At 42.4% G+C, this 26025-nt stretch overlaps 1 pseudogene; it reads right to left on the bottom strand.

The window, feature by feature from the left end:
- Positions 1-18870: 18870 nt before the first annotated feature.
- Positions 18871-26025, bottom strand: part of LOC130868632 (ATP synthase subunit gamma, mitochondrial-like) — a 28329-nt pseudogene continuing 21174 nt past the window's right edge.

Here is a 26025-nt window from a genome sequence, read left to right as displayed (position 1 = left end):
GTGAGCTCCCATTAGCTCAGGTAAACTGTTTCAGTGGGTGTCCCCATCATGGTCTTGACCTCTTTGCTCATATTCTCACTCCTCCCCCTCTTCAAATGGACTTTGGGAGCTCAGCCCAGTGCTCTAATGTGGGTCTCTGCCTCTGTTTCCATCAGTTGCTGGATGAAAGTTCTATGGTGATATTTAAGATATTTACCAGTCTGACTACAGGGCAAGGCCAGTTCAGGCCCCCTCTCCTCTGTTGCTTAGAGTCTTAGCAGGGGTCATCTTTCTGGATTCCTGGGAATTTCTCTAGAGCCAGGTTTCTTGCTAATCCCATAATGGCTCCCTCATTCAAAACATCTCTTTCCTTGCTCTCATCTCTGTCCTTCCTCTATCTCAACTATCCCATTCCCTCAAGTTCTCCTCCCCCTTCTCCCCTGTCTTTCCCTTATGCCCTCCCTACTCTCCTGCCTCTGCCCCATGCTCTCAATCTTGTCAGGTGATCTTGTCTGTTTCCCCTTTCTAGGTGGATCTATGTATTACATATTTGAAATAAAACTCATTGGGACGTACCTGTGATATACGTAACACATCATATTGGGATGAATAGAGAACAAACAGCCCAAGATCATCTCAATAGACGTAAAAGAAGAATGAAAGGAGGGAAATAAGGAGGAGGAGAATAAAAGCAGAAACAGGATAAAGGAAGGGGAAGAGAAGGAGGAGATTTTCCAAAAATCTAAAAGCCAATGTAAATTCATGAGAAAAGCTCTCAACAAATTAGGAAGGTAAGGCAGCTTCCTAACATTGATAAGACTGTTACAAACAAAAATGAGATCAAATGAAACATGGATTGATATTTTATTCAGTGATGCAATAATGAATGCTTCCAGAGATGAGAACAAGGCAAGAATTCATAGTTTCCTCACTTCTATTCAACATTTCTCTGGGGGCGCTATCAAGTGTAGAAAGTAAATAAGTAAATGCAAGGAATTGAAGGCATTCACATTGAAAAAGAAGAGAGAAAATTGAATGCATGACAGAGGGCAGGATCCTCTGTGTGGAAAATACTGAGGAACACACACATGCACGCATATGCACACACATGGTAAAATGAATAAATAGTTTGGAAGAATGACAAGATGAGAGACCACTATTCAGCATTCAGCTGTGTTTGTATGTCCTAGAAAAAAAATCATGAAAATCAAAGGTTTTCAAGTGCCATTCATGTTAGCATCAAAGTTAACATGCTTCAGAATATATTCAATAAAAAAATATAATAAAGACTTAGGCACCAAAAACTCTAAATGATTGCTGAGAGAAAATAAAGATCTAAATAACATAAGCTAGGAATCTGAATACTGTCAGCAGGAGTATTAGCCTGAAGTGGATGTTGTAATAAAATGCCATAGTGTCAGCAATACTGCAGCAGGCTTTTGTGTAGAAATTGATAATCCCATACCAACATGCATGTAAAAATAAAGAAATTATTTTGAAAAGGAAAACGCTACCTGGTTTGAAGCACAGACATCAAAGTGTTTAATAATGACACAATAGCAGGAGACAGAATTGAGAATCTGTTTGTAGACAATTGATTTTTGACAAATATGGCAATGTAAGTCAATAAAGAGAAATTGGGTTTTTTCAACGGATAATCTGAGATGCTTGAATTTCACATGCAGAAAGAGAGATCCTTATCATATATCATACAGACAAAATTTAAATCAGAATGGGTTAAAGACTTAAATGTATAAAGCTTTTAGATTGAAAAATAAAGCCAGGCAATGGTGATTCATGCCTTTAATCCCAGAACTTGAGAGGTAGAGGCAGGAAGATCCCTGTGAGTTCAAGGACAGCCTGGTGTACAGAGCTCTAGGACAGCCAGGGCAACACAGAGAAACCCTGTCTCAAACAACAAGAACAAAGAAAATTTTCTGACTTTGACCTGGATGAAAATTGTAAATACAATATCCATGATGGAGGAAGGTCATCTGTCTATGTGTTACTTTCACTGGTTAATAAAGAAACTGCCTTGGCCTTTGATAGGACAGCAGCTTAGATAGGCGGAGTAGACAGAACACAATTCTGGGAGAAAGAAAGCTGAGTCAAGCAGATGCTATAGCTCTCCTCTCCAAGATGGATGCAGGTTAAGATCCTTCCCAGTAAGCCTCCACCTCATGGTGCTACACAGATTATTAGAAATGGGTTAATCAATGTGAGAGTTAGCCAATAGGAGACTAGAACTAATGGGCCAAGCAGTGTTTAAAAGAATACAGTTTCCGTGTAATTATTTTGGGTAAAGATAGCTGGGAGCCAGGCAGTGGGAAGCGGCCCACAGCTCTCACTACATATCCAATGTAAAATTAATGAGTTTGTTTTTTAAATAAAAGATTTTATGCATCATCAGGAAAAAAGTAAGCAGATAAACCAGAGTATGAGAAAGAAATTTGCAAATTGTGTATCTAGTATCATGAATATATAGATAAAAGGGCAGTGGTGAAATAGTCTAGTTGTAAAATCACCCACCATACAAATTTTAGGGCCTGAGTTCCAATCCAGAGAACCCATGTAAACTGGACATGTAATACAGTGCATAGAGCAGACTCTAGGTACATATTTATTGCTTGACAAACACATGAAGTTACTCTCAGTTACTCAAACCTTGTTGCTACTCTGCTTCCTGAGAGTGAACTCCAGGGTCCCATGTGTAGGATCAGAAGCTCTGAACACAGGGAAGGCTTGCTGCTTAGGATCATAGAAAGGGGGAAATATGGCCTGGAATACCATGGCCATCTCCTGGTTGATGTGTGTAGTAAAGCTGTTTCTTCTTGACTGCATATGACTGTTCCTATCCTGAATCACAGCACCTATGACCACCTGCCTGAGATCCTCCCAAGATCAGGCCAATTAACCCTTCTGCTCTCTGAGATTATGCAAGGTATAAACAATGGGTGGGAATGGGATTTTTCTGTGATGTGTCTGCCAGTATAAATGCTATAGGAAACTAATCTTGGAGTTGTTCATGCCCTGGTAAATAATTTAAACAAATACTTTTTCCTTTTGGTTTCTCAGTTTCCTCTTTATCTGGGACAGATAGATGTTTCTTTATGTCTCCCCAGGAAAAAAGCCACACATATGACACCTTGAGAGTTGGTTCTGTTATCCATTAAATATGGTTGGAGTGGATCCTGCAAGGATTTATGTGTCAGCCTCTATCCAGTACAGGGGTGTCAAAGTGATGGCATGCTGCAGAGGCAGGGCCAGGTGAAGAATAATTAGCTCATTGGGACAGTCCCCCTAAAAGGGATTAGTGTAATTTGCATAGTTCTCCCCATAATTCCCACATAAATGTGTTGCTTAAAAATAAAAACAAAACAAAACAAAAATGAAGAGGACCAAGTTTAGTTCCTAGCACCCATAGCAGACTGTTCTCAACTAACTGCCAGTACCAAGGGATCCAGCGCCCTCTTCTGTCCTCCATGGGCACTCGCACTCCCATGCTCACACACATCAATACATGTGCATTTAATTTTAGAATAAAATAAATCTTTTTTAAATGCCTAGCTTCCAGATCCCTCTTGTTTTCTGTCTCGCCAAGTGACTTCTCTCTCTCTTCTACACGTGCTCCATGATGCTATCCACCATGTCCTGAAATACAACCAAAGCCTTTACAAAGGGCTGAATTGATGAAGCTGCCAAATCTCAGACTTAAAGCCTCCAAAACTCTAAGATAAACAAAGAGTTTTAAAGAAAATACTCAAACTCGGGCATTTTGATACAGCAATAAAAAGTGTACTCACAGGCTGTCTAAACACTGCCTCACAGACTCTCGCTATGCATGCTGGAGTCACTGGACAAATGTCACCACACTGTAGACTTTCATGGCTTTCTAATCACACAGGGTAGTTAACCTGTGTTGACACATTGTACTTGTGTAGTCTTCTTCAAGAAAGGCTGGCTAGCCTTAGCTTTATCTACTACTGTGATTGAGCATAGAAAACATGGAACCAAATATGACCTGTAGAAAATGAAACTTCAACTCTAAAACTATCACGTAACACCATAAAAGGAATTCTGTATCATGGAAATCCCTGCCTGATTTTCCTGCTTGCTGCTAACCTGCCCTTTGGATTTTGCTTTTTTCTTTTAAATTGTGTAATTTATTCATTTAGTTAGTTATGTATTAGGTGTGTGTATGTGTGCGTGTGTGGAAGTCAAAGGACAAACTAGAGGATTGCTCCTCCTAGTATATTTGGGTCCCAGATCACACTGGGTTCCGAGGCTGATAGTGAAAGCCTTTGTCACCAGAGACAACTCATTAGCTCTGTCCTATGGATTTTTAATTGCCAATCTTCACAACTATGTTAACTCATTTTACCCCCCCCCACACACACACATATCTGTTCTCAAAAGAACCCTTACACTCAGCAAATGGAGAAACAATTCAAAGGAAAATGTGTTTATTTTGCGATTTTTGTGTGGAGGCAACTTCTCGTGAGTTGTATAGCTTCTACCAAGAGTGTGTCATCATCTTTCAGATTTTTTAAATTTAAAACATGTATGTCACTGATTAGCAAGACCTAATCTGACAATACATACTCATTAAATACACACAGTCAGTGGTCTGTGACACAGAAGTGAGCAGCAAGTTCTGGTTTTTGTGACAGGAGAACAGTATTAGCTTTCTTCCCACCACCAGACACAAGGCACTCAGAAACCACTCCTGTCACAGTCGGGGTGTGGTTCTGATTAGAAACTGAACAGCTCCACCAAGGCCAGGAGCTTTGAGGAGCAGTAATTTATCAGCAAAAACACGCCTGAGGCAAACACAGCAGGTTTTGCCACTTCCCAGTGTGAGCTACCTGGCCTCAACTTGAGAGCCTTTCTAATTCCCAGCTTCTCTGCGACACAGAGAACGAAGTGAGCCTGTGCTCCGCGGGCCCCACCCGCATCTGCCGACAAAGTGGGTGCAAAGGGCCGAGCTTGTGCTGAGATAATTAGAAAAAGGCTAGGAAACAAAGGAAGGCTGTTCTTGCTCAGAAGATCTCAGGAAAGAGAAAGGATAGGAAGGAAGGAAAGTCATTTTAGTGGAGTTTGGGGGGGGGGGTTGTAGTTTGTTGTTGTTGTTATTTTATCTTTCTTCCAAATATCACTTATTTACTTACCTCTTTGGAACAAAACAAAGATGTTTCATAGAAGACACTAAACACGATGGTTACTCCAAACTGCTCTTGTGTTCTCTTCACGCAAACTCAGAATACTCCTCCGGCACCAGATGTTTTGGAGTGGCTGGCTCCAAAGCTCACTCTGACATCACCCTGTGGCATTCCTTTCTCTGATGTTTAACAGAGGACTCGAGTGTGACTCACACCTTGGCCAGAGACCACATCGATTGAGGCAGGCTGTACAATCCCAGTCCCTAATTGGTGCCAGCTTTGTGCGGCCACAGCTCGCCAATAGGAGACAAGGTTCTCTTGTTTGCGGTTGGAGAAGGGAAGGGGGCTACCCCCAAATTAAGGGTAGGAAGGAAACGGGACTGGTAAATTCAGAGTAGCAATACATACTGCACGACTGACCCGGAAGCTAGTACCATGCCCCAGAGGACTGAATTAATGACAGGACCTGGTGTGTGTCCCTTTTGGAGGTGGCTCCCTCTCCCCTCCCTACTTATGCAAAACCACAGTACTCTTCTTAAACTTGAGTGTGCCCAGCAATCACCAAGGACCACGTGGAAATTTGGATTCTGATTTGCTATGTCCAGTGAGTGGGCCTGAGATCGGAAGTGGCAAGCCTTCGGGTGTTACCTTGGCCTCTGGTCTTTGGGCTACATCTGTGTACAAAGTTACAGACGTGCAGTTGGCCTGCAAACTAGACTCAAACTTCTTGTGTGAGTGAACTGAGTTTTCTCAGCTACTTTCAAATGACTGGACTCTCCCCTCTTGCACTTTGCACCCTGTGTTCACAAGCATCATTCTACTAATGGGAACAGTGCTACAACGGAGGAAGAAAGTACTAGGGACATTTGAAGAAAGGGGAAGACATTTGCAGCTGCAAGCAGGAATTACAAAAGCTTCCGGTGAGACAGGGATTTGGAGTTGGCTCTTGAGAAAGGAGACCCTCCCCCGTGGTGAGGGCTTGCTGAAAGGATGCATCTCCAGAAGCAAATGCACAAGGAAGACAGTATGAGGCCTGCTCGGGGCACAGCATACAATTCCGTTTGACAGTGCTTCTGGGTCTCTGTCTTGTGGAGATGCAATGCAAGAACACCGTGTATGAAAATGGTTGTGTCAAAGAGACAAGACTCGATAAAGACTGGGTTAAGCGGGAGTGAGGGCATCGATGGGGAAACCCAAATGACAATCAAGAGGCTAAAGCAGCAACAGCTGGAGATTGTGTGGAGGAGCAGAAAAGAGGTTGGCAGTGATGATTACTGAACTCTTAGGCCAGGGGCTGGATAGAAGAGACATTACAATCATTGATGAAATGAATCCCAGAGGGGATTTGAAGAAGAGAAACTTAACTGGGGTGTGTGTTGTGTCTATTCCAGAGGAGATGAATATGCAGACCCACACCCCATTAGAGTTGGGAGAGAGGTTGGGGCCAGAGAGAGGAATTTTGAAGTCAGCAAGGAAGAGATGCTGGCTGAAGCCTTGCTTGCCGTCTCATCCCGAGTCCACCACACGCCTTGCTTTCCTCCTCATGCCTCTCAGCTATGCCTGCCCCCAAATTCCTCCAGGTTCAAACATCGCAATTGCCAGGCTGTCAGGAAAGAAGGCAGCTTGCGGGGTAAATCACAGAGGGAGATCTTGAGCCATCGAAGAAATTATGGCATCTTTGGATCTGGCATGCCTCCTGTCAGTGTGGAAAGTGCCTCTCATTTAATGCGTGCTGATAGGTCAGTTAAAAATAGAGAACTCCAGACCGCACACACAAATTGTATATCAAATAGCATCAAGAGTCTTGGGTCAGTTCTTCCCACTCAGTTACACATGCTCTTGACATATATACGTTCTGTGCAGGCAAGCTAATTCCAGTATTAGCCTAAGCAAAACCGTAATTAGGAACACCTGTTGTTGCTGCAGGAAAAACTATGGTACATTCCCCCCAAACAAATCCAAATGAACTTTACCCCAGCCATTTTGATTATTTATACTACTCTTCCCATTCAGTAACCGAGACGATGGAGTTGGCTGTATTTATAAGATAAAAGATGGACACCCTGGATGCGACAATGCAAGGATTACTCCACTTGTCACCTTCTTGGGTGATATACTGTAACTACCCCCAAAATACACTTGGAAGTGATCAGATCTGCAAATTAATGTTTTCACGGAGCTGGTTAAAGTATAATTCTTGTCAAAGAAGTAAAAATAAGCAGACAGAGTTAGGAGTAAATATGGCTCCGACATTTGCGGCACAATGAGCCCCGTGGAGTAAGTAAGATGTAATCTGAACTCATTCTGATGTGAACTTCACGATGACATCGAACATTTGTATGTGAGAGTTTCTGAGTGAAACCTGGACTTGGAAGAATATGTGGTGGGGGCTCAGCTTCCTTGGGAAGGCATAGTGCTGGGCAATTGTCAACCTCCAAACAGGCAAGCACAGAGGGGGAGGAAGCCCCTTATCTGAGTGTTTGCTTATAAGTCTTCCAGAGAGTTTCCCCACCTGCTTTGTGATTCCTGAACTGGGAGCATCTGGGTCTCAAGCCTTTGGTGAACAACTGAAGAGATGTGGAATATAGTCACGTATGATTGGTGCTGTACAGTTCTGTCCTCTGAGCATAATGACCATAGCCATCTAAATCGGAAAAACTGTGACTACTTGCAAGAGACACCCAGGTTCAGGCCTGTTCACATTTTTGCTAGAACAAAACATGTGGTGGTGATGGGGAGGGTTGTCAGATCTCCTCTTGAGATTCTAGATACTTCATCCAATACCATCCTCTCCAAACGAATGTATCTGTGCCTAAGCTGCATCTGGCCGCATGGAATCAGAAGGTGCAAGGCTAGGGTGTATGGGGAGGAGGTGGAAGGTTAACTGAAGGGAAACTCATTCTCTGTGCTGGAGTGAGACTTTTGAGTGACACAGATGATTTGGGGTCATCTACACTCCTGGAAATAACACATCACCTATGACCCATAGCTAAGTCCAAAAATTTCACCGCTTCACCAAATCAGTGGTCTCATTACTTTGGTTGGTCATCTGGACTGAGTAGTTGTTTGTTCTTATCTCCGAAGGAAAAGTTTATGCAATAATGGATCATTAGTTCCAGAATGCCCAGAAGATAACAAAATCTGCAGATGGTCAGAGCTCTTATAGAAGATTGTCATATATAATCTCTATACATCCTCTTAGATGCTTTAAATCATCTCTAGATTATTCATAATAATGATTGTCATATAAATAGGAAGAAAATATTTGTGAGGTTCTTTTCTTTAGAGAAAAATGCCATGTTGAATACGGCAGCAACTTAAAACATACTTTTGAGTTGTAATAGATAAATCTATAATATAGAACCCAAAGACACAGAGTATGAGATAGCTGACTGCCCTTCTCTTCACATGTACTCTTGAGACTTCTCCCCTATACATGAGCAGCCTGAGCTACATAGAAAGATACTGGCTCAGGAAAGTGCTCAGTAGCATCAGTAATTAAAGAAATGCATGTCAAGCTGGGTGGTGGTGGTGCGCGCCTTTAATCCCAGCACTGGGGAGGCAGAGGCAGGCGGATCTCTGTGAGTTCAAGGCCAGCCTGGTCAACAAGAGCTAGTTCCAAGACAGGCTCCAAAGCCACAGAGAAACCCTGTCTCAAAAAACCAAAAAAGAAAAAAAAAAAGAAATGCATGTCAAAACTACATTGAGACACCGATGGCTATTGCCAATGTGTAATGTATGCATTATGAAGATATCACAGCGAGTCCCTTTGATGTGTATAATTAAGACATATTAATACTAATAAGCCATGAGAAAGTCACTTACTCACACTCTTCTTTGAACTTTCTTTTTTTTTGTGTGTCCTTCTCTTTTGACAATGAGATGTTCCCTCATTTAGTAATCCTTTCTTCTAGCATCTGTATTCAGATATATTCTCTCTTAAATTATTTCAGTTCTAATCTTTTTCTTTTTTTTTTTTTTTTTGGTTTTTCGAGACAAGGTTTCTCGGTAGCTTTGGAGCCTTTCCTGAAACTAGCTCTTGTAGACCAGGTTGGTCTCAAACTCACAAGAGATCTGCCTGCCTCTGCCTCCCTAGTGCTGGGATTAAAGGTGTGCGCCACCACCGCCCGGCTCAATTCTAATCTTTGAACGACTTAGTTCCATTTCTGCCTTTTGTACAGTGTATCTTGTTTCCTCTATTACTTGACATTTTAATTAGTAGGCATTTCTTTTCTGTTAGCATATATACTCCATATACCTTATGTTTGCATCTATCATTTGGCCCACACACGCACGCTTCAGGTTTCAGCCATACGGCCTTGTCTCTTCTAATTCTTCAAAAGTTTTGAGTGAAACTTGTGTCATCATCCTGATGCCAAAAGCAGATGACACAATGAAATTGTTGTGTCTTAATGACTATGAAGGTTCTAAATGGTTTCATCATCCTTCAGATGATAATGGAAGCATTTCCTTCTTTAAGGTTGAGAAATAGTCAATTGTATGTCTGCATCAAATTTTCTCTTCCTTCCATCCATCGAGGAACAGTTATGATGATTCCTTATCTTGACAACACACATGGAGTACAAAAATCTTGTCAATATCCTGCTTTAATCTCCTGAGTTCTATTTTAAATATTTTTGTTTTTTACTTATTTTTTTATTTTTTTTCATTATACATACCAATCCAAGTTCCCACTCCCTCCCCTCCTCTCAATCCCTCCATCTAACCCCTTACCCCACCCCCATCCACTCCTCAAAGAGGGTAAGGCACATTTCTTTGGGGGAAGGTCCAAGGCCCTCAGTACTACATCTAGGCTGAGCAAGATAGCCACCCAAAGAGAATAGGATCCTAAAAAGCCAGTACATGCGGTGGGGATAAATCCACTGGCAGTGGCCCCTCAGTCTGCCCAGCCATGCAACTGTCAAACTGTATTGTTTGAGGAATGTCACAAGAAAAAGTTTGCTTGTATTTATTACAGGCACAATTTTAAAAGATATTTCAAGACATGGTTGATGGGATTTGAAGATGTGCAACTTCTGACCATGGAAAATTTGCCAAATTTGGATATGAACTTCTTATCTGGTACACGGTTTGAAAATATTTTCTCCCATCCTATAGGTTATCTGTTTAATGTGTTAAGTGTTTCCTTGGATATGTAGGTTTTAAGTTTGATACAATCCCCTTTATCCCATTTGAGGGTATTTTAAAGGGGATTAATATGTCTTTCTTCCTCGAGGTACTATGATCTCCAACTAATACAACCCTTTAGGCCACTCCTTTAAGGGCAATTTCACTATTTAAAACTACATGACCAGTGATTCATTTTATATATTTATATAGTGTGCATATATATTTGTATAGACACACGTTTATGTATACACACACACATACACACATGCACAGACATCATCCCCCTCCTCACCTTGCTGATTTGGGATACATTCTCTTCCACAAATCCTACTTACTTTCTCTACAGAGTATATTATTTTTTAAAACTGCTTTCTCTTATTTCACACTTTCTCATCTTTCTGGTCCCAAATAGGTCAGATGGGCTAGGAAAGCCAACATATCAACTGCAAGGCTATGGAAATCTTTGGGATACAACAAATATTCCACATTTTATTTAATATAAAGAGTCAAGACATTTAACATGATCATTCTTTTTATTAATTTGGTATTTAATTTTTAAAGGTCTGTTATTTATCACTTTCAAAATAAAAATATATTCAAACAAAAATGAAGATATTTTACACAACTAATTCGGTAGTCAAGAGTCCTTCTAAAGTCAGTGTAAAGAATTGTCTCTTGGTAGTCATGGGCCACAGTAAGAGACCACAACAGATTTTACACAAGTAAACAACAGAATCTATGTTCTCATACTTCCAGAGCCTAGTATTCTTTTTTTTAAAGTTATTTATTTATTTATTTATTAAAGATTTCTGCCTTCTCCCCCACCACCACCTCCCATTTCCCTCCCCCTCCCCCATTAAGTCCCCCTCCCTCATCATCCCTAAGAGTAATCCGGGTTCCCTGCCCTGTGGGAAGTCCAAGGACCACCCTCCTCCATCCAGGTCTAGTAAGGTGAGCATCCAAACTGCCTAGGCTCCCACAAAGCCAGTATGTGCAGTAGGATCAAAAACCCATTGCCATTGTTCTTCAGTTCTCAGTAGTCCTCATTGTCCATTATGTTCAGCAAGTCTGGTTTTATCCCATGCTTTTTCAGACCCCGGCCAGCTGGCCTTGGTGAGTTCCTGATAGAACATCCCTATTGTCTCAGTGTGTGGGTGCACCCCTCGCGGTCCTGAGTTCCTTGCTCGTGCTCTGTCTCCTGCTCTTGATTTGGACCTTGAGATTTCTGTCCGGTGCTCCAATGTGGGTCTTTGTCTCTGTCTCCTTTCATCGCCTAAATGTTTTTCTTTGGGTTCACCTTCTTAATTAGCTTCTCTAGGATCACGCATAATAGGCTCAACGTCCCCTATTCATGGCTAGAAACCAAATATGAGTGAGTACATCCCATGTTCCTCTTTTTGGGTCTGGTTCACCTCACTCAGGATAGTGTTTTCTATTTCCGTCCATTTGCCTGCAAAATTCAGGAAGTCATTGTTTTTTACTGCTGAGTAGTACTCTAATATGTATATATTCCATACTTTCTTCATCCATTCTTCCATTGAAGGGCATCTAGGTTGTTTCCAGGTTCTGGCTATTACAAACAATGCTGCTATGAACAGAGTTGAGCATATACTTTTGTTGTATGATAGGCAGAGCCTAGTATTCTAAGACACAATTGTTGCCTGGGTTTACTGCTTCTGAGGCCAATTATCTTGGTTTGTCAATGGGCATCCTTTAACTTCTGTGTTCATAATGCATAGATATAACAATTTACATTTAGATTTCTTATTCTTATAAGGTCATAATTCACCTTGAATTAGAGTTCACTATTGTCTTACTTGAAGCTACAATGCTGTGATGAAACACGATGACCAAAACCAAGTTTAGTTTACACTACACATCACAGTTCATTATGAAAAGAAGTCAGGACAGTAACTCAAACAGGGGAGGAACCTGGAGACAGGAGCTGATGCAAAGGCCATGGAGGCTGCTTTCACTGGTTTGCTCATCATAGCTTGCTCAGCCTGCTATCTTATAGAACCCAGGACCACGAGCCCAGGGCTGGTACCACCTACAATGGGCTGGGCCCTCCCACATCAATCACTAAATAAGAAAATGCCTTGCAGGCAGATCTTACGGAGGTGTCTTCTCAATTGAGGTTTCCATTTCTCAGATGACCTTAGCTTGTGGCAAATGGACAGAAAACTAACAAGGACAGCTGTAATCAGCTCATTTTAGCATAATTTCCACTTTAAAATCACTGTTTCTAGACACAGGCACATTCTGAGAACAACAGTGCCCATCAAGAACCAACCGAGGGAGAATCATCATTGGAACAGCGATCCCCTCGCTCCCCTCTCATTATGAGCTCATTCTTTGGACTCCCAGAGGACACTGGGGTTACCTTTCCACAGACATTTAATGCAGAAGGTGTTTGTTATCTGTGTCTGTCCTCCTCACTGACACTGAATTCCCTGACAATGACTACCTGGCTTGGTCATTGTGGGTTTCTTACCATGGTTAATATGTCATTTTGGATATTACTTATTCTTGAAAAACCTGTCTGACTTCATGTCCTCCGGATGAGATGAGGTTCCCCTTCTCCAGGCACTTTTTTTTTTTTTTGGTTTTTCGAGACAGGGTTTCTCTGTGGTTTTGGAGCCTGTCCTGGAACTAGCTCTTGTAGACCAGGCTGGTCTCGAACTCACAGAGATCCGCCTGCCTCTGCCTCCCAAGTGCTGGGATTAAAGGCGTGCACCACCACCGCCCGGCTCCAGGCACTTTTCAAAGTCGCCACAATTTCGACTTATCTCTTCTACAACAGTGGTCACATTATATAAGGGAGGGAGGGAAAGCTTTGGCTAGGATGCATAAACAAGGAAAACAATTGAATGTGTATGGGTGTTTTGCTGGGTGTTTGTGCATCATGTGTGTGCAATGATTACATAGGCCACAAGAGGGTATCAGATTCCCTGGAACTGGAGTTATAGGTGGTTATGAGTCACCATGTAGGACTTGAACCCTGGGCTTCTGGAAAAGCACCCAGTGCTCTTAACTGCTGAGCCATCTCTTCCTCCCCAGGCTTCAGGTTTTTTTTTTTTTTTAAATAGGGTCTCTTGAATATCTACTTCCCTGGCCTCTACCTCATGAGTGCTGAGCGTGTAGGAGTATGCCAACATGTCTGCAGTGCTGGGGTTGAATACCAGAACTTTCTGTATGCCAGACAGGTACTCTAGCAACCGAGCCAAAGCTCTGAAGGCACTGCTGTGTTTGGGTTGCCATGGCTGGCCCTAACAATGGGGACATTCCAAGAGCTAACCTTTGCAAAGCTCTGAAGCAAAGTCCTCATCTTTTATCTCTGACTTATCCAGCTCAGCTTCTCCCGGGATTCCCACAGTGAAGAGGCTTCCCAGGCTCCTACTAGGTTGGCAGGAGTTCCTAAGGTGCTGATTTGGACATTGGTCTGGATGGTATCCACCTGCCAGATGTCTGGTTGAGGCAATTAGAGAAAATCTGGTGGGACTGGCACGAGACTCGTTTTGGTTCCATCCTGGAAGGCTGATAAATGGTGTACTATGACATGCCTACTGTGGGTTGATTGGCAGTTATGGGCAATGGCCTCCTTTGTGTTTTTGTTAGTGTATCTTCTACCCAGAAGGCCAGCAGTGGCAAGACTCAGTTTGGAGGCTCTTATCAGATGAACACGTTGGGGACTGGAACCTAATTTCCCTCTCTGTTACTGCCTCAGCTTGTCTCTTCTAGTGCCCCTTCTCCATTGGCCATGATTTTGTCTTTAGAAAGAAGAGAGACTGGGAGTAGGAAGGCTGATGGTGGACTTTTGCAAGAGCTGAAACCAAGGCCAGGGACTCAGGCCTGCACCCAGGACTTGGGAGGCAGAGAGAGGAGAGGGGATGGCTGCAAGTTTGCGGCATAGACCTTCTTTGTAGCCTGGGCTATGTGACACAGCCCTGTCTCCAAATTAATGAATGTAACAAACGAATAAATAATCAAACAGAAGGGGAAGATGAGGGGGAGCAACAGCAGCAGCAGAATTTGCTAACCAAGTGTTTGTGCTCCGAGTGGAGGGGCCCACAAAAATCCCATGACTTATACCACATTATCCTTATTCATTCCTCTGTTGTAGGATACTTATACACAATGAATATTTTTTTCAGCCATAAGGAAGGAAGTTGTGTTATTTGTGGGAAAATGGATGCAACCAGACCTGATACAAGCAATGTAAGCCAATTGGAGCAAGATGAATATTATATGTTTTCCCTCATTTGTGGTTCCTAGAGTATGTATATATATACATATATACATTAATATATATGTACATATGACATGAAAGTAGGAGTAAAACTGCCTAGGGGTAAGTCATGGTGACAGCCAGAGGAAGAACTCTTCCTCAAGAATGATTTCCCACCTGACAACTTGTCAGACTGCCTTGCAAGACAAAAGCAAGACAATGTCGTGTCAATGGTAGGCTGAGACTAGCCCCTGAGCAGACTGCTCATTTATGAACACGTCTTGCCCTCTACTTAAACCTAACTCTCATGTCAGTGCTCTGAAGATAGACTTGAGGGTCACTGGGCTCTTTGTTATTCCTCTGCTTCATATAGCCACATTGAGTGATGCTTTTCTTTCTGCTTTTTAACTAATACTTTCCTCTATTTAAAATATTTTTAGACTGATTTATTGTATTATTTAATATCTAGTAGTGTTTCAGCTGTTGTATGTGTGTGTACCGCATGCATGCCTAGTATCCTCAGAGGTTAGAAGAGGGTGTGGAATCCCATGGAACTGGAGTTCTAGATGGTTGTGAACTACCATGCAAGCACTAGGAACTGGACCTAGGTTCTCTGCAAGAGCGATAGAAGCTCTTAAACTCTGATCCATCTCACTAGGCCCATTTTTAATATTTGTGGGGTGTGTGTGAGTGTGAGTGAGAGGGGAAGTGGGGGGCAGAAGGAGAGGGGAGAGAGTATTCATGTGCCACAGTGTATGTGTGGAGGCCTGAGGAGAACCATGAGCATCAGTCCGGACCTTCCTGTTTGAGATAACCTCTCTTGTTGTTCACCACTATGTATACCAGCTTTGTTGGCCCTTGAGCTTCCAGGGACACTACTGTCTGTCCCTCCCAGTTCACAGTAGGAGTGCAGTGATAACAGCTGTATGCACATCTGCGTCCAGCTTTACTTTGGTTCTGGTTAACTGAACTCAGCGTCTCACCCTTGAGTAGAAAGTAGTTTCCTGAGTGAGCCATATCCCAAGTGCCCCTTAAATTCCCCTGTTAATTGGCAGGTTGGGGATGGGTAGCTGTTCTAGCTATTATGTTAACTTGACATAAGATAGAGTCATTTTGGAAGAGGGAACCTCAACTGAGAAAAATGCCTTCAGCAAATTACCCTGTGAGCAAGCCTGTGGTACATTTTACTGAATGATGATTAATTTCACTGTGGGTGGTACCACTTCTGGTATGATGATCCTGGGTACTAGAAAAAAGCAGGTTGAGCAAGTCATGAGGAGGAAGCAGTAAGCAACACTCTATTCTATGGCCTCTGCTTTGGTTCCTGCTTCCAGGCTCCTACCTGACTTCCTGCCCTGACTTCCCTCAGTGGTGGACTATCTTGTGAAACAGTAAGCTGAAACAAACCCTTTCTTCCCCAGGTTGCTTTTGATCATGATGTTTTTTTCATAACAAAAACCCTAACTATGATAATAGCTAAGCCTGTCCTGGTGGGTTAAGCTCACACTTAACCCTCAAAACACCAGTAGCAAAAGCACTTTGGTGCAGTGGGTACCGAAACTGGGGTCCCTCAAGTCAGCCCTAGATCCTATTGGCTCCTGCATCTTTATTCACACATTAACTAGATGAGCTTGACCTTATAGGATTCAGACAAGACAACCTTGGTAAAAAAGTCATTTATGAATGAAATATAGCTGTTTGGTTGGGCTACTCCGTGGAGATATACACGAGAGCTTCCCTGCTACAAAGTACCAACCCGTGCAACTGAACTTTGTCTTGATCAATTTGTGCTACTTTCTTGTATATCGATGTTCAGAATTACTCCTTGCTCAGAACTGGCACACTCCACACTCTTCTTTTTTAAAACTGAAAAGCTGATGAAGCCACTAAGGAAATCAGTATGGAGCTTCTCAAAAAATTAAAACTAGGATTACCATGTTACCCAGCTATACCACTCCTGGGCATATACCCAAAGGACTCTAACTCCTACCTCTGAGATACTTACAGTTCAACGTTTATTGTTTCACACGATTCCCAACAGCCAGGTGTGGATCCAGCTGAGCTGTCCATCAACAGACGAGTAGCTAGAGAAAATGTGGGCCATAAACACGGTGGAGATCTATTCAGTAAGAAAGAAAAATGAAGCCATGATACATGTAGGAAAATGGACATAACAGAAAATTACTACATAAAGTGAGGAAACCCAGGCTCGGAAGGACTAACGCTGGATACATTCTCTCATACATGGTTCCTAAATTTTAATCTTATTTTTGTGGATATGCTATAGGAATTCCTACAGCCAGTAGCCTTTAATTTACCTGCCCACTTAGGCGTGGCCTCTTATACTGTCTATGCCAATGTAAAGTGCACGTCTGGCCTCTCTTCTGGGTGGCGGGATTCGGTTCCTGTTCTCTGTTCATGCAGAGGATTATGATCTGTGGATCTACCCCTAAATATATAACCCTTTATTATACTCAATTCTGAGCTAGTGTGGAATTTCTTCTTCATGTATATATGTGGAAGTGTGTGTATAGATCATGAGGGTAGAATGGAAGGCACAGAGAAAGGAGAATAATGGTATTAAATGATGGGATGAGGGGACAAAAGAGGGTAACAGGGTACCTGTGACATGAAAGCTGTCTTAGGGTTTTTATTGCTGTGAAGAGAAACCATGACTGTAGTGACTCTTATCAAGAAAGCATTTAATTAGGGTGGCTCATTTATAGTCTATTATCATCATAGCGGGGAGCATGGTGGCATGCAGGCAGATGTGGTGCTGGCTGTCTCTTGGCTTGCAGGAAACAGAAAGTTGACTGAGATGCTGGGTGGTATCCTCAGCATGGAAAATCTCAAAGCCCACCCCACAGTGGCACACTTCCTCCAATAAGGTCATGCCAAAAGAGTCACGCCTCCTAATAGTGCCACTTCCCATGAGATTATGGGGGCCAGCTACATTCAAACTCCCACAAAAACTATTAGTGTAATGACGGAAGGGGACCAACAGGAGGAGGGCAAGGTGATTGGGAGAAGGAGGGAGGAGGTTCAACAATAACAAAGTAAGTGTGGGAACGCCATACCCAAACCCATTACTTTGTATGCTGATTTTAAAAATAAAAAACTTTAACATAAAGTTCAAAAAAGGAAGAAATCTAATTTAAACTGTCAAAAATAAATAAAACTGTAGATTTTGTCTTCTGGGACCCTTCATCAGAAGGACAGCTTCTTTCATCTCCAGTTACTGCTGAAGGAAGCTGCAGGACGACTGGAAGCACATAGTTCAGAAAATGGGGTGAAACAAACTTTTATGTTAAGCTACTGTCTTAGTTTTCTTTCCGTTGCTGTGGAAACTGCCATGACCAAAAGCAATCTGGAAAGGAAAGGCTTTATTTCAGCTCACAGCTTACAATCCACCATGAAGGGGAGTAAGTGCAAGAACTCACAATGGGAACCTGGAGGCAAGAAATAAAGCAGAGGCCATAGAGAAAGGGCGCCTACTGAGCTGTACTACATGGCTTGCTCTGCTAGCTTTTCTTTGCCACTGGGACCACCTTCCCAGGAGTGGTATTGTCCACAGTAGGATGGGCCCTTCCAAATCAATTAATAAAACGAAAATGGCCCAACAAACTTGCATTCAGACAAATATTATAGAGGCATTTTCTCAATTAAAATTTCCCCTTCTCACATGACCCTAGCTTGTATAAAGTTGACAAAAAACTAACCATCACTGCCATCACTGACTATTTTTCCAAATAATTGTGGTGTGTGTGTGTGTGCGTGCATGTGTGTGTGTGAGTACACGTGCACGTGTATGTTGTAATATGCATGCAGGTGCACACTCTCATGAGGCGAAACTAGAGGGGGCTGCCAGGGCTCCTGCTCAATTACCTTCTAGCTTATTTCCTGGAAACAGGGTCTCCCACTGAAGCTGGAGCTATGCTGGTAGCCAGCAAGACCCAGTAATCCTTCTGACTCCACTCCACCCCCTCAGTGCTGGACTTACAGACTTGCATGCAACCACATCTGACTTTTTAACATGAGTTCTGGGATTTGATCTCAGGTCCCCTGGCTTGCACAGCAAGCACCTTTACCCACTGAGCCATCTCCCCAGCCAATAGTCTTTGTTTTTATACGGTGCATTGCTATGTCATGTAGCTTTGTTCTGAAGAGTAGGATTTCTGTTCTTCCTCTGTCCACATACGTGGCACATTTAACTATAAACTTCTTTCTCATGGTAAGTTGTTTGTCATAAGATAATTTACAAACACCTTGCCATCTCTGTATCTCAGTGGACCTTGTTTTCTTCTGACAGACAGCAGTCAGTCAAAATCAGCTTACTGCATTTTCCTTCTTTAGGAAAATGCAACCTGATTTCCATTAATCCTGAGCAGCAGCCCCACAGATGATTTCAATTAACTCCTCTGTGACGATAGCCACGCAGTTGAGGTTGAACATCAGCATCAATTTGTCGATCATATCAGAGGCATTCTTGCGGGTGCTATCCGTAGCTGCCATCCCGGCACTATGCTCGCAGACTCTTTCAGGTAGATGTACAGATTGTATTCCTGGTGATGCTGCGGCACATCAGCAGTGATGTCCTCATAAACACTCATGCTCTCAGCAGTTGCAATGGCATTGAGAGATAAGGGGGCTTCTCTTCTGTCTTCCAGGAGATAGCAGACTTGAGCTGATTAAAAATGATAGAGCCTTCATCAAAGTCATATCCAGAATTTAACAATCCAAGGGTGATGATTTACTCATCTCCAAGTCTTTGAATGACACCAAAAACTGGTCAGAGTGAGCCCCTTAAAATATGCCCCTGATTTTTTCACCAATCCTAGCAAGCATAACTTCTTTTCCAGCTGCTGGGAGGATAGTCCCCGAGGACTGAATAGTCCCACAAAGCCCTCAACCTGAGGACACACGAATAAGAAGGTGTGTGTTTCTTCTTGTCCCAGGCCCTTACTATCAGCCTTCTCATGGAGAGCCAAGGAGCCAGTTCCGTACCCCTGAGCTGGCTTCTCCTACTCACCTGGCACCATCTTCATAGACCTGGTAATTTTCTGGATATTTCTAATGGACTTCAGTCTCTTATAATATCTGTCAAAGTTGCTGTGTTTCAAACTTGGATCCATTGCAGCTACAAGGTAGAAGCCAAAAAGTGAGGCAGACAGGCCTCACTGTGCATGCGTGGGAGCTCCCAGTTCACTGGCCCTCTTGACTTGTATGTTTAACTGTTAATTTTTAACTGCTTCCATGTTTCTAAATAGCATTCACGCTTATCTTATCATTCATTACCATGGGTCTATGTTCATCTACTAGTACATGAGGATTTATTCTACTTACAACCCCCTCCATCATACAGTAGAGCTATACCACAATGTAAAACTATCATCCTTGAGATAATGGAACCACATTCACCACTGATCCAAAGAATACACTATGTTTACATTTTTCTTAGGGTTCAATGACATTTTAAAGGGAATTCATAATAGTGTAATCCCTTTTTTCTTTGCATACTGTGAGCAAATTTCTAATATCTTCTAATCATTTTGTCTCCGGCAACACATGATCACACCCTTCGAAAGTTCTTCTGACCCAAGAGCCCTTAGTGGGAATAGTCAGAAAACCTGCCAAGTAGCATGATATTGGATCAGAGCATGAAGGATGCTCTGTTAGGCTTCTATGACTTGCCTAGCAGAGTACAACTATACTATGAACTTCGGATCTTAAAAAGACAAAACATTTTTACAGATTTTTTAAATTTTATGTTTTTCTTGTACGTGTGTTTTTGTACCACAAGCCTGCAGTGCCTACAGAGGCCAGAAGAAGGCCTAGATCCCACGGAATTAGATTTAGAAAGAGCTGTAAGCCACCATGTGGGTGCTGAGGACCAAACCCAGGTCCTCTGTAGGAACAGTTCTCGCCAGCTTGAGAAGATCCCATTTATTAGCTTACTGTTCCATTGTTAAAAATAAATTTGTGGACATTATGACTTGAATGGCTTCTATGCTTATAGCGTCACAAAGTCTAAGATATGATAGCTGCATTTATTTCTGGGGCTAGGAGATTTGCTTTCATGCCTGTTCAGATGTTCACCAAATTCACTTCCTTCCCTTTGTAGGACAGAGGTTCTCATTTCCTCATTGGCTCTTAGCCAGAGGCCAATCTTTGTTCCCAAGTCCACCCCCATTCCTTCGCACAATTTTCATGTCATGTCTCCCTCCAGCAAAAGTGGATATAATGGCTGTGAGTTGTTCTCATATTTCATGTTTCTCTGACATTTCCTTTTTCCTCTGCTTTCTGTGGCTCTCTAATTACAGACAAGAAAAGTTCTCTGATTGGAACTGACCTTCTCAGATGGCTCAGGATCAGCCTCCCTATCTTGAGCTCTATACACTGCTGAATTTCCAAAAGTCTTCCTTGCTATACAATAACATGTTCACAGAATCCTGAGAGTATGGCCTGAATATCTTTGGTGGCCATTCTATCTACAAAAGATGCATTCAAGACAACAAGAGGAAGCATGTTCTGGCCAACAGTCTGGAAGGATTAGAAGACATGAATTTTGGGGCAGTTCAATGATAGTGGTGTAAATAAAAACTGGGTTGGAGTGCCAGGCACAGGGCCAGGTAATAATAGATGCTCACTGTTGTAGCTCTCCTCTTTTGCTGGGTTTATGTGTCTCTTGGTTCCCTCTGGGTACACTATATCAGAATGCTGCTTTGCAGCCTTGTAAGCCAGGTGGAGGTGTGTGTCCTTCGCATCTGAATTCCTTCTGCGAGGTCCTATTCTCCAACGGAGCCTACTTTGCTGCTGGTTTTCAGCTTTTGTCTCACTGCTCATTGTGGGGGCAAGAAAGAATTTATGCAGCTGGAGCATTTGCCATCTGGCTGGCCATATGTAATCCCATAAATCCTACTCTAATTGTCCCACAACACTGCTTCTTCATGTCGTTACGCTCTTCAATGGATCCTGATGCTTTTGCTTTGAATATGGAACTCAAACTGCGCGCGCGCGGGTGTGTGTGTGTGTGTGTGTGCGCGCGCGCGCACGCGTGCATGGGGGAGGTGGGTGCATGGGTGTGTGTGTGTGTAGGCACATGTACAGACATTCACATGCATGTGCCTGTGCTTATGGCAGCTGGAGAAAGACATAATTCTCTGCCTTGAAACATGTTATTGTGTAGCAAGGAGGACTTTGGGAAATTTAACAATGTATAGAGCTCTTGAAACTCTTGGAACAGAGTTTCTCACTGAACCCAGAGCTCACTGTTTTTTAGCCAGGATGGTAGCCACAGTGACCTTCTTGTCTCCCTCTCAGCCTCAGCACTGGGGTGGTGGGTGCTTACATGGACACACCTGGCATTTTACCTAGGTGCTGAGTCAGGTTTTCAAGCTTGCACAACAAAATCTCCTACACACTGAGCCATCTCCATGCCAACCTCTCAAAACAAGTTCTCCTTCCTTCCTTCCTTCCTTCCTTCCTTCCTTCCTTCCTTCCTTCCTTCCTCCCTCCCTCCCTCCCTCCCTCCCTCCCTCCTTCCTTCCTTCCTTCCTTCCTGTCTTCTCTCTCTCTCTCTCTTTCTTGTTTTGTTTGGGTTTTGTTTTGCTTTTTGTTTTTGTTGTTTTTTGTTTTGCTTTGAGATGGGGTCTCACTATACAGCTGTGTCTGACCTGAAACTCACTATGTAGACTAGGCTGTCCACAAACTCACCCAAGATTATTAACTTCTGAATGATGGAATTAAAGGCTCTGGGGACCACCACACCCAGTATCAAACTAAATTCTTAAGATTACACCAAAAAGGCCAAGTGGGAATCCACCAGGCCATGTCAACCTTCTCACATCCTCTGCCCCAGGCAATCGTGGGTCTTTTTTTGACTTTCTGCCCACCATACAGAGTCTATTGCCTATGTCTTGCTAGTTTCTTCCTCCTTTGTCAATCAAAATGCCCCATTCGCTTTCATTTTGTATGTACAAACTATCTAGCTTTTCAGTCAGAACACAAATCACAACCTTCCCAAATCTTTCCTCAGGATTCCAAACTCAGTGCTTCGTTGTTCCACTTTATTTGTAAGATTTTTGTAAAAACTTTTCTATTTGTAAGACATCTTTCTGTGTGCCAAGGCTAGCTTTGAACTCACCACCCTCCTGCCATAACCTCATGAGTGGTGGGTTTACAGATGCGTCTTCCCAGAGCTTAAAGTGCGGATCTTTAATGCAGTAACTTTTCTTCACTTCACCCTTCATTGTGAACTTCCTTTGAGTTGAATAGCAACGCCACCCTCATGTTTCCAACTGCATTCGAAGTGATTTGAGGACAGACCACATGTTCTATTAGATGGTTGATATGCTTTTCAACTTCTATTCATGTGTCCGACATTCTGTTTCCAAACTAGAGAAGAAGATGCATGTCTATTTTTGTACCACCCATAAGTCCGTCATCTGAGCTGAAAAGAAAGGGGGACTCCCATGTTATCATTTTGGAATAGGATTATGAAATATGTATCTATGACTCAGAAATCTTTACTAATCTCTTTGGATATATCTCCAAGCCAATAAATATATGTACTTATCCTAATGTTTTCTACCTTGTCCCACAGGCCAAAGTTTTGTCACTTGGCCAAAGATGCAGATGATTTAGGAGCAGTGGTATTGTTTTATTGAATGCTTGCATACACTTCACCGGTGATGAGAGGAGAAGAGACCTACCTTTGGAAGACTCTGTCAAACTCTTCCCTGAAACGTTGGACAAAGAAGAAACTGAATTTGTTACACAACTCATTCTGTTAAAAGAGCATAGTCAGTTTGGCTCCAAATCACCATCTCCTTAAGGTTCTAACTGGAGGGCTTTGGAGACTCAAAAACCAGAGTCTTCCTTTTATTCTAAGCAGAAAAACTATTACTGGAAATGCTGACAGTTGATAAGTTTGAGACATATGGTCCTATTCTACTTCTCCAAAATGAGAGTGGTGGTTTTAGCAGTAAATTGATAGTGTAAGTAAATCTAGCACTTGGAAGAACTTAATTAAATTTCCCCCATCTTTAGTGTAAACACCAGACAGAATCTATCCTTCTGGTAAAGACAGGTAATGGAATTCCCCCATGGCAAATGACTGTTGCACTGGACCAATCCCTGCTGAAAAGACAGGAATGATGTCCATGCAAGGTTGCCTGTAGTCAACAACAGATAATGACTCTGCAATTCTGAATGGGGAATATATCACAAAAGGGCACTCACATGTCAGCTCCCTAGGAGCACCGAGTATCCATTTCTGTGAGCTTGACCACAATAGTCCATAGGTTCCACAGCAAAAGGGAAAGGCCTCAGTCTCACTGACTCGTGAAAAGTGTTGCACTTGAAGCCACAGAGTTGAGGTAATGTCAACATGGAACACACAGAATTTACTTAAAAACATTTCCAAACAACATTGACATTTATTGGTCTAACAACTGACTCCAAGCTCTAGAATACTGACTTGTAATTTGGATTTGTTTTGTAACGCTTTTTTTTTTCCTGACAAGAAAAGTTCACATAGAAACCCTTTAACCAATATGCAAGAGATGGCACAGCCCTGGAAATCCAGTTGCACTGCTCGGTATCATGGCTTTTATATGGAAAATATTTGTAAACAATTTCAGAAACTCACATGTAAGTGAAAGTGCTTCCAACTCAGGATGACTTGAAATGGATGGGATTTTATGAAACAGAGGCAAGGCAGATGAAAAGGTGATTTCAGCTTCGCATCTAGATAAAGTTATGACAGAGAGCGAAATGATCCCATTATATAATCTCTGCCTCTTCCCTTACTCCAACTCAGTCTGTAATGCAGCTATGCAAAGTTGGTTGCATTTCCCAACTTCTTTGCCTCTGTGTTTGCATCCAGGCCCTTCCCTCTGCTGGAAATAACCATGCTCCTTGCTTCCTTTCTGCTTTAGAATCTTCCCTCTCGTATATTCAATGGTGACCTTCTCTATGAACATTCTCAGGGACAGGTCTTGAATGCAGGTTCAAGAGAGACATTGAGACAGATTTTTCTGGGGTGTGTAGTTTAATAGAAGAGTTACCAGTGTTGTGGACAGCTAGACAACACTGTAGTGAGGGCTTTGATGAGAGTCCAGGTCTCATCATCAGTGACAACATGGCAGGGTGTCTGAAGAGAGGAATCAGAGCCCACATAGGAGAAGTGAGGTCTCTTCTTGAACCTTTCTGAGTGTGGGAGTGATTTTATGGCACGAGTCATTACCATTGTAAATTACTTTTATTTGCTCTTGTTGACCTGTAATACTCAGAGCTCCATCTCACTCCGTCCCCAGCTGAAACCAACTGCTGCTTCCTTTGGTCTCCCCACTTGAAATACTCTAGTGTCCAAAATTGCACCCTGTTCTTTTGGATCACATTTATGTGTTCTTATTTCTACTCCAGAGCTATAGTTTTCCTCCTAGGTCAGGGAACAACATACAATGTTGGTGGCAGAGGCTGCTCACTTGTTTCCCAGTCGCCTGGATCAGAAATAAGCACACTAAAACTATATTAATTGCAACACTGCTTGGCCAGTGATTATAGCATATTACAACACTGCTTGGCCTATTAGCTCACACTTCTTATTGGCTAGCTCTTATATCTTAAATTAGCCCATTTCTATTAATCTGTGTATTGCCATGTGGTTGTGGCCTACTGGTAAGGTTCTGTTTGGCATCCAGCATCTGTCTTCTGTAGCGGCTGCTACGTGGCTTCTCCCTGACTCTGCTTACTTTCTCCCAGCATTCAGTTTAGTTTTCCTACCTAGTTCTATTCTGCCCTACCACAAGTCAAAGCAGCTTCTTTATTAACTAATGATAATAAAACATATTCATAACATACAGAGGGGAATCCCACATTACAATGTTGTCCAACAAACCTTCGCTCAGTGAAAAAATTCAATGCATTAACTTCAAGGAACAAAATGAATGAGATGCTAAAGCTGTGTACTTGAAGGGAATTGCTTTATAATTTTAACCATTTTACTGATCAGTTCCAGCCCAGCAGTCGCATACTTGATTTGTCTTTTGAAATAGTATGCTTGCCTCTATTTTGACTACCATGATTTCTAAGAAATACCAGTTTTGCCAGGTATTGGTGGCACATGCCTTTAATTCTAGCACTCAAGAGGCAGATGCAGGTGGATCTCTGAGTTTGAGGCCAGCCTGAGTTGTAGAGCAAATTCCAGGACAGCCTGTAAGACTACACGGAGAAATCTTGTTATATAAACAAAAACAAAAAGAAATGAAAGAAGAGAAACAAGGATGAGAGGGAGGGAGAGAGGCAGGAGAGAGAGGAAGGAGGAAAGAAAGAAAAAAAGAAAGAAAGAAAGAAAGAAAGAAAGAAAGGAAGGAAGGAAGGAAGGAAGGAAGAAAGAAAGAAAGAAAGAAAGAAAGAAAGAAAGAAAGAAAGAAAGAAAGAAAGAAAGACCAGTTCCCTGAATGAAGGCTTTTCTTTTCTTTTTCTTTTTTATTACTATGAAAGGGGACATGCCTGTCACATGCTGGT

The sequence above is a fragment of the Chionomys nivalis genome, chromosome X (genome assembly GCF_950005125.1).
Source record: "Chionomys nivalis chromosome X, mChiNiv1.1, whole genome shotgun sequence".
Lineage (NCBI taxonomy): Eukaryota > Metazoa > Chordata > Mammalia > Rodentia > Cricetidae > Chionomys > Chionomys nivalis.
Note: the sequence above shows the minus strand (reverse complement) of the source record. Positions and strands in the feature narration are given on the sequence as shown.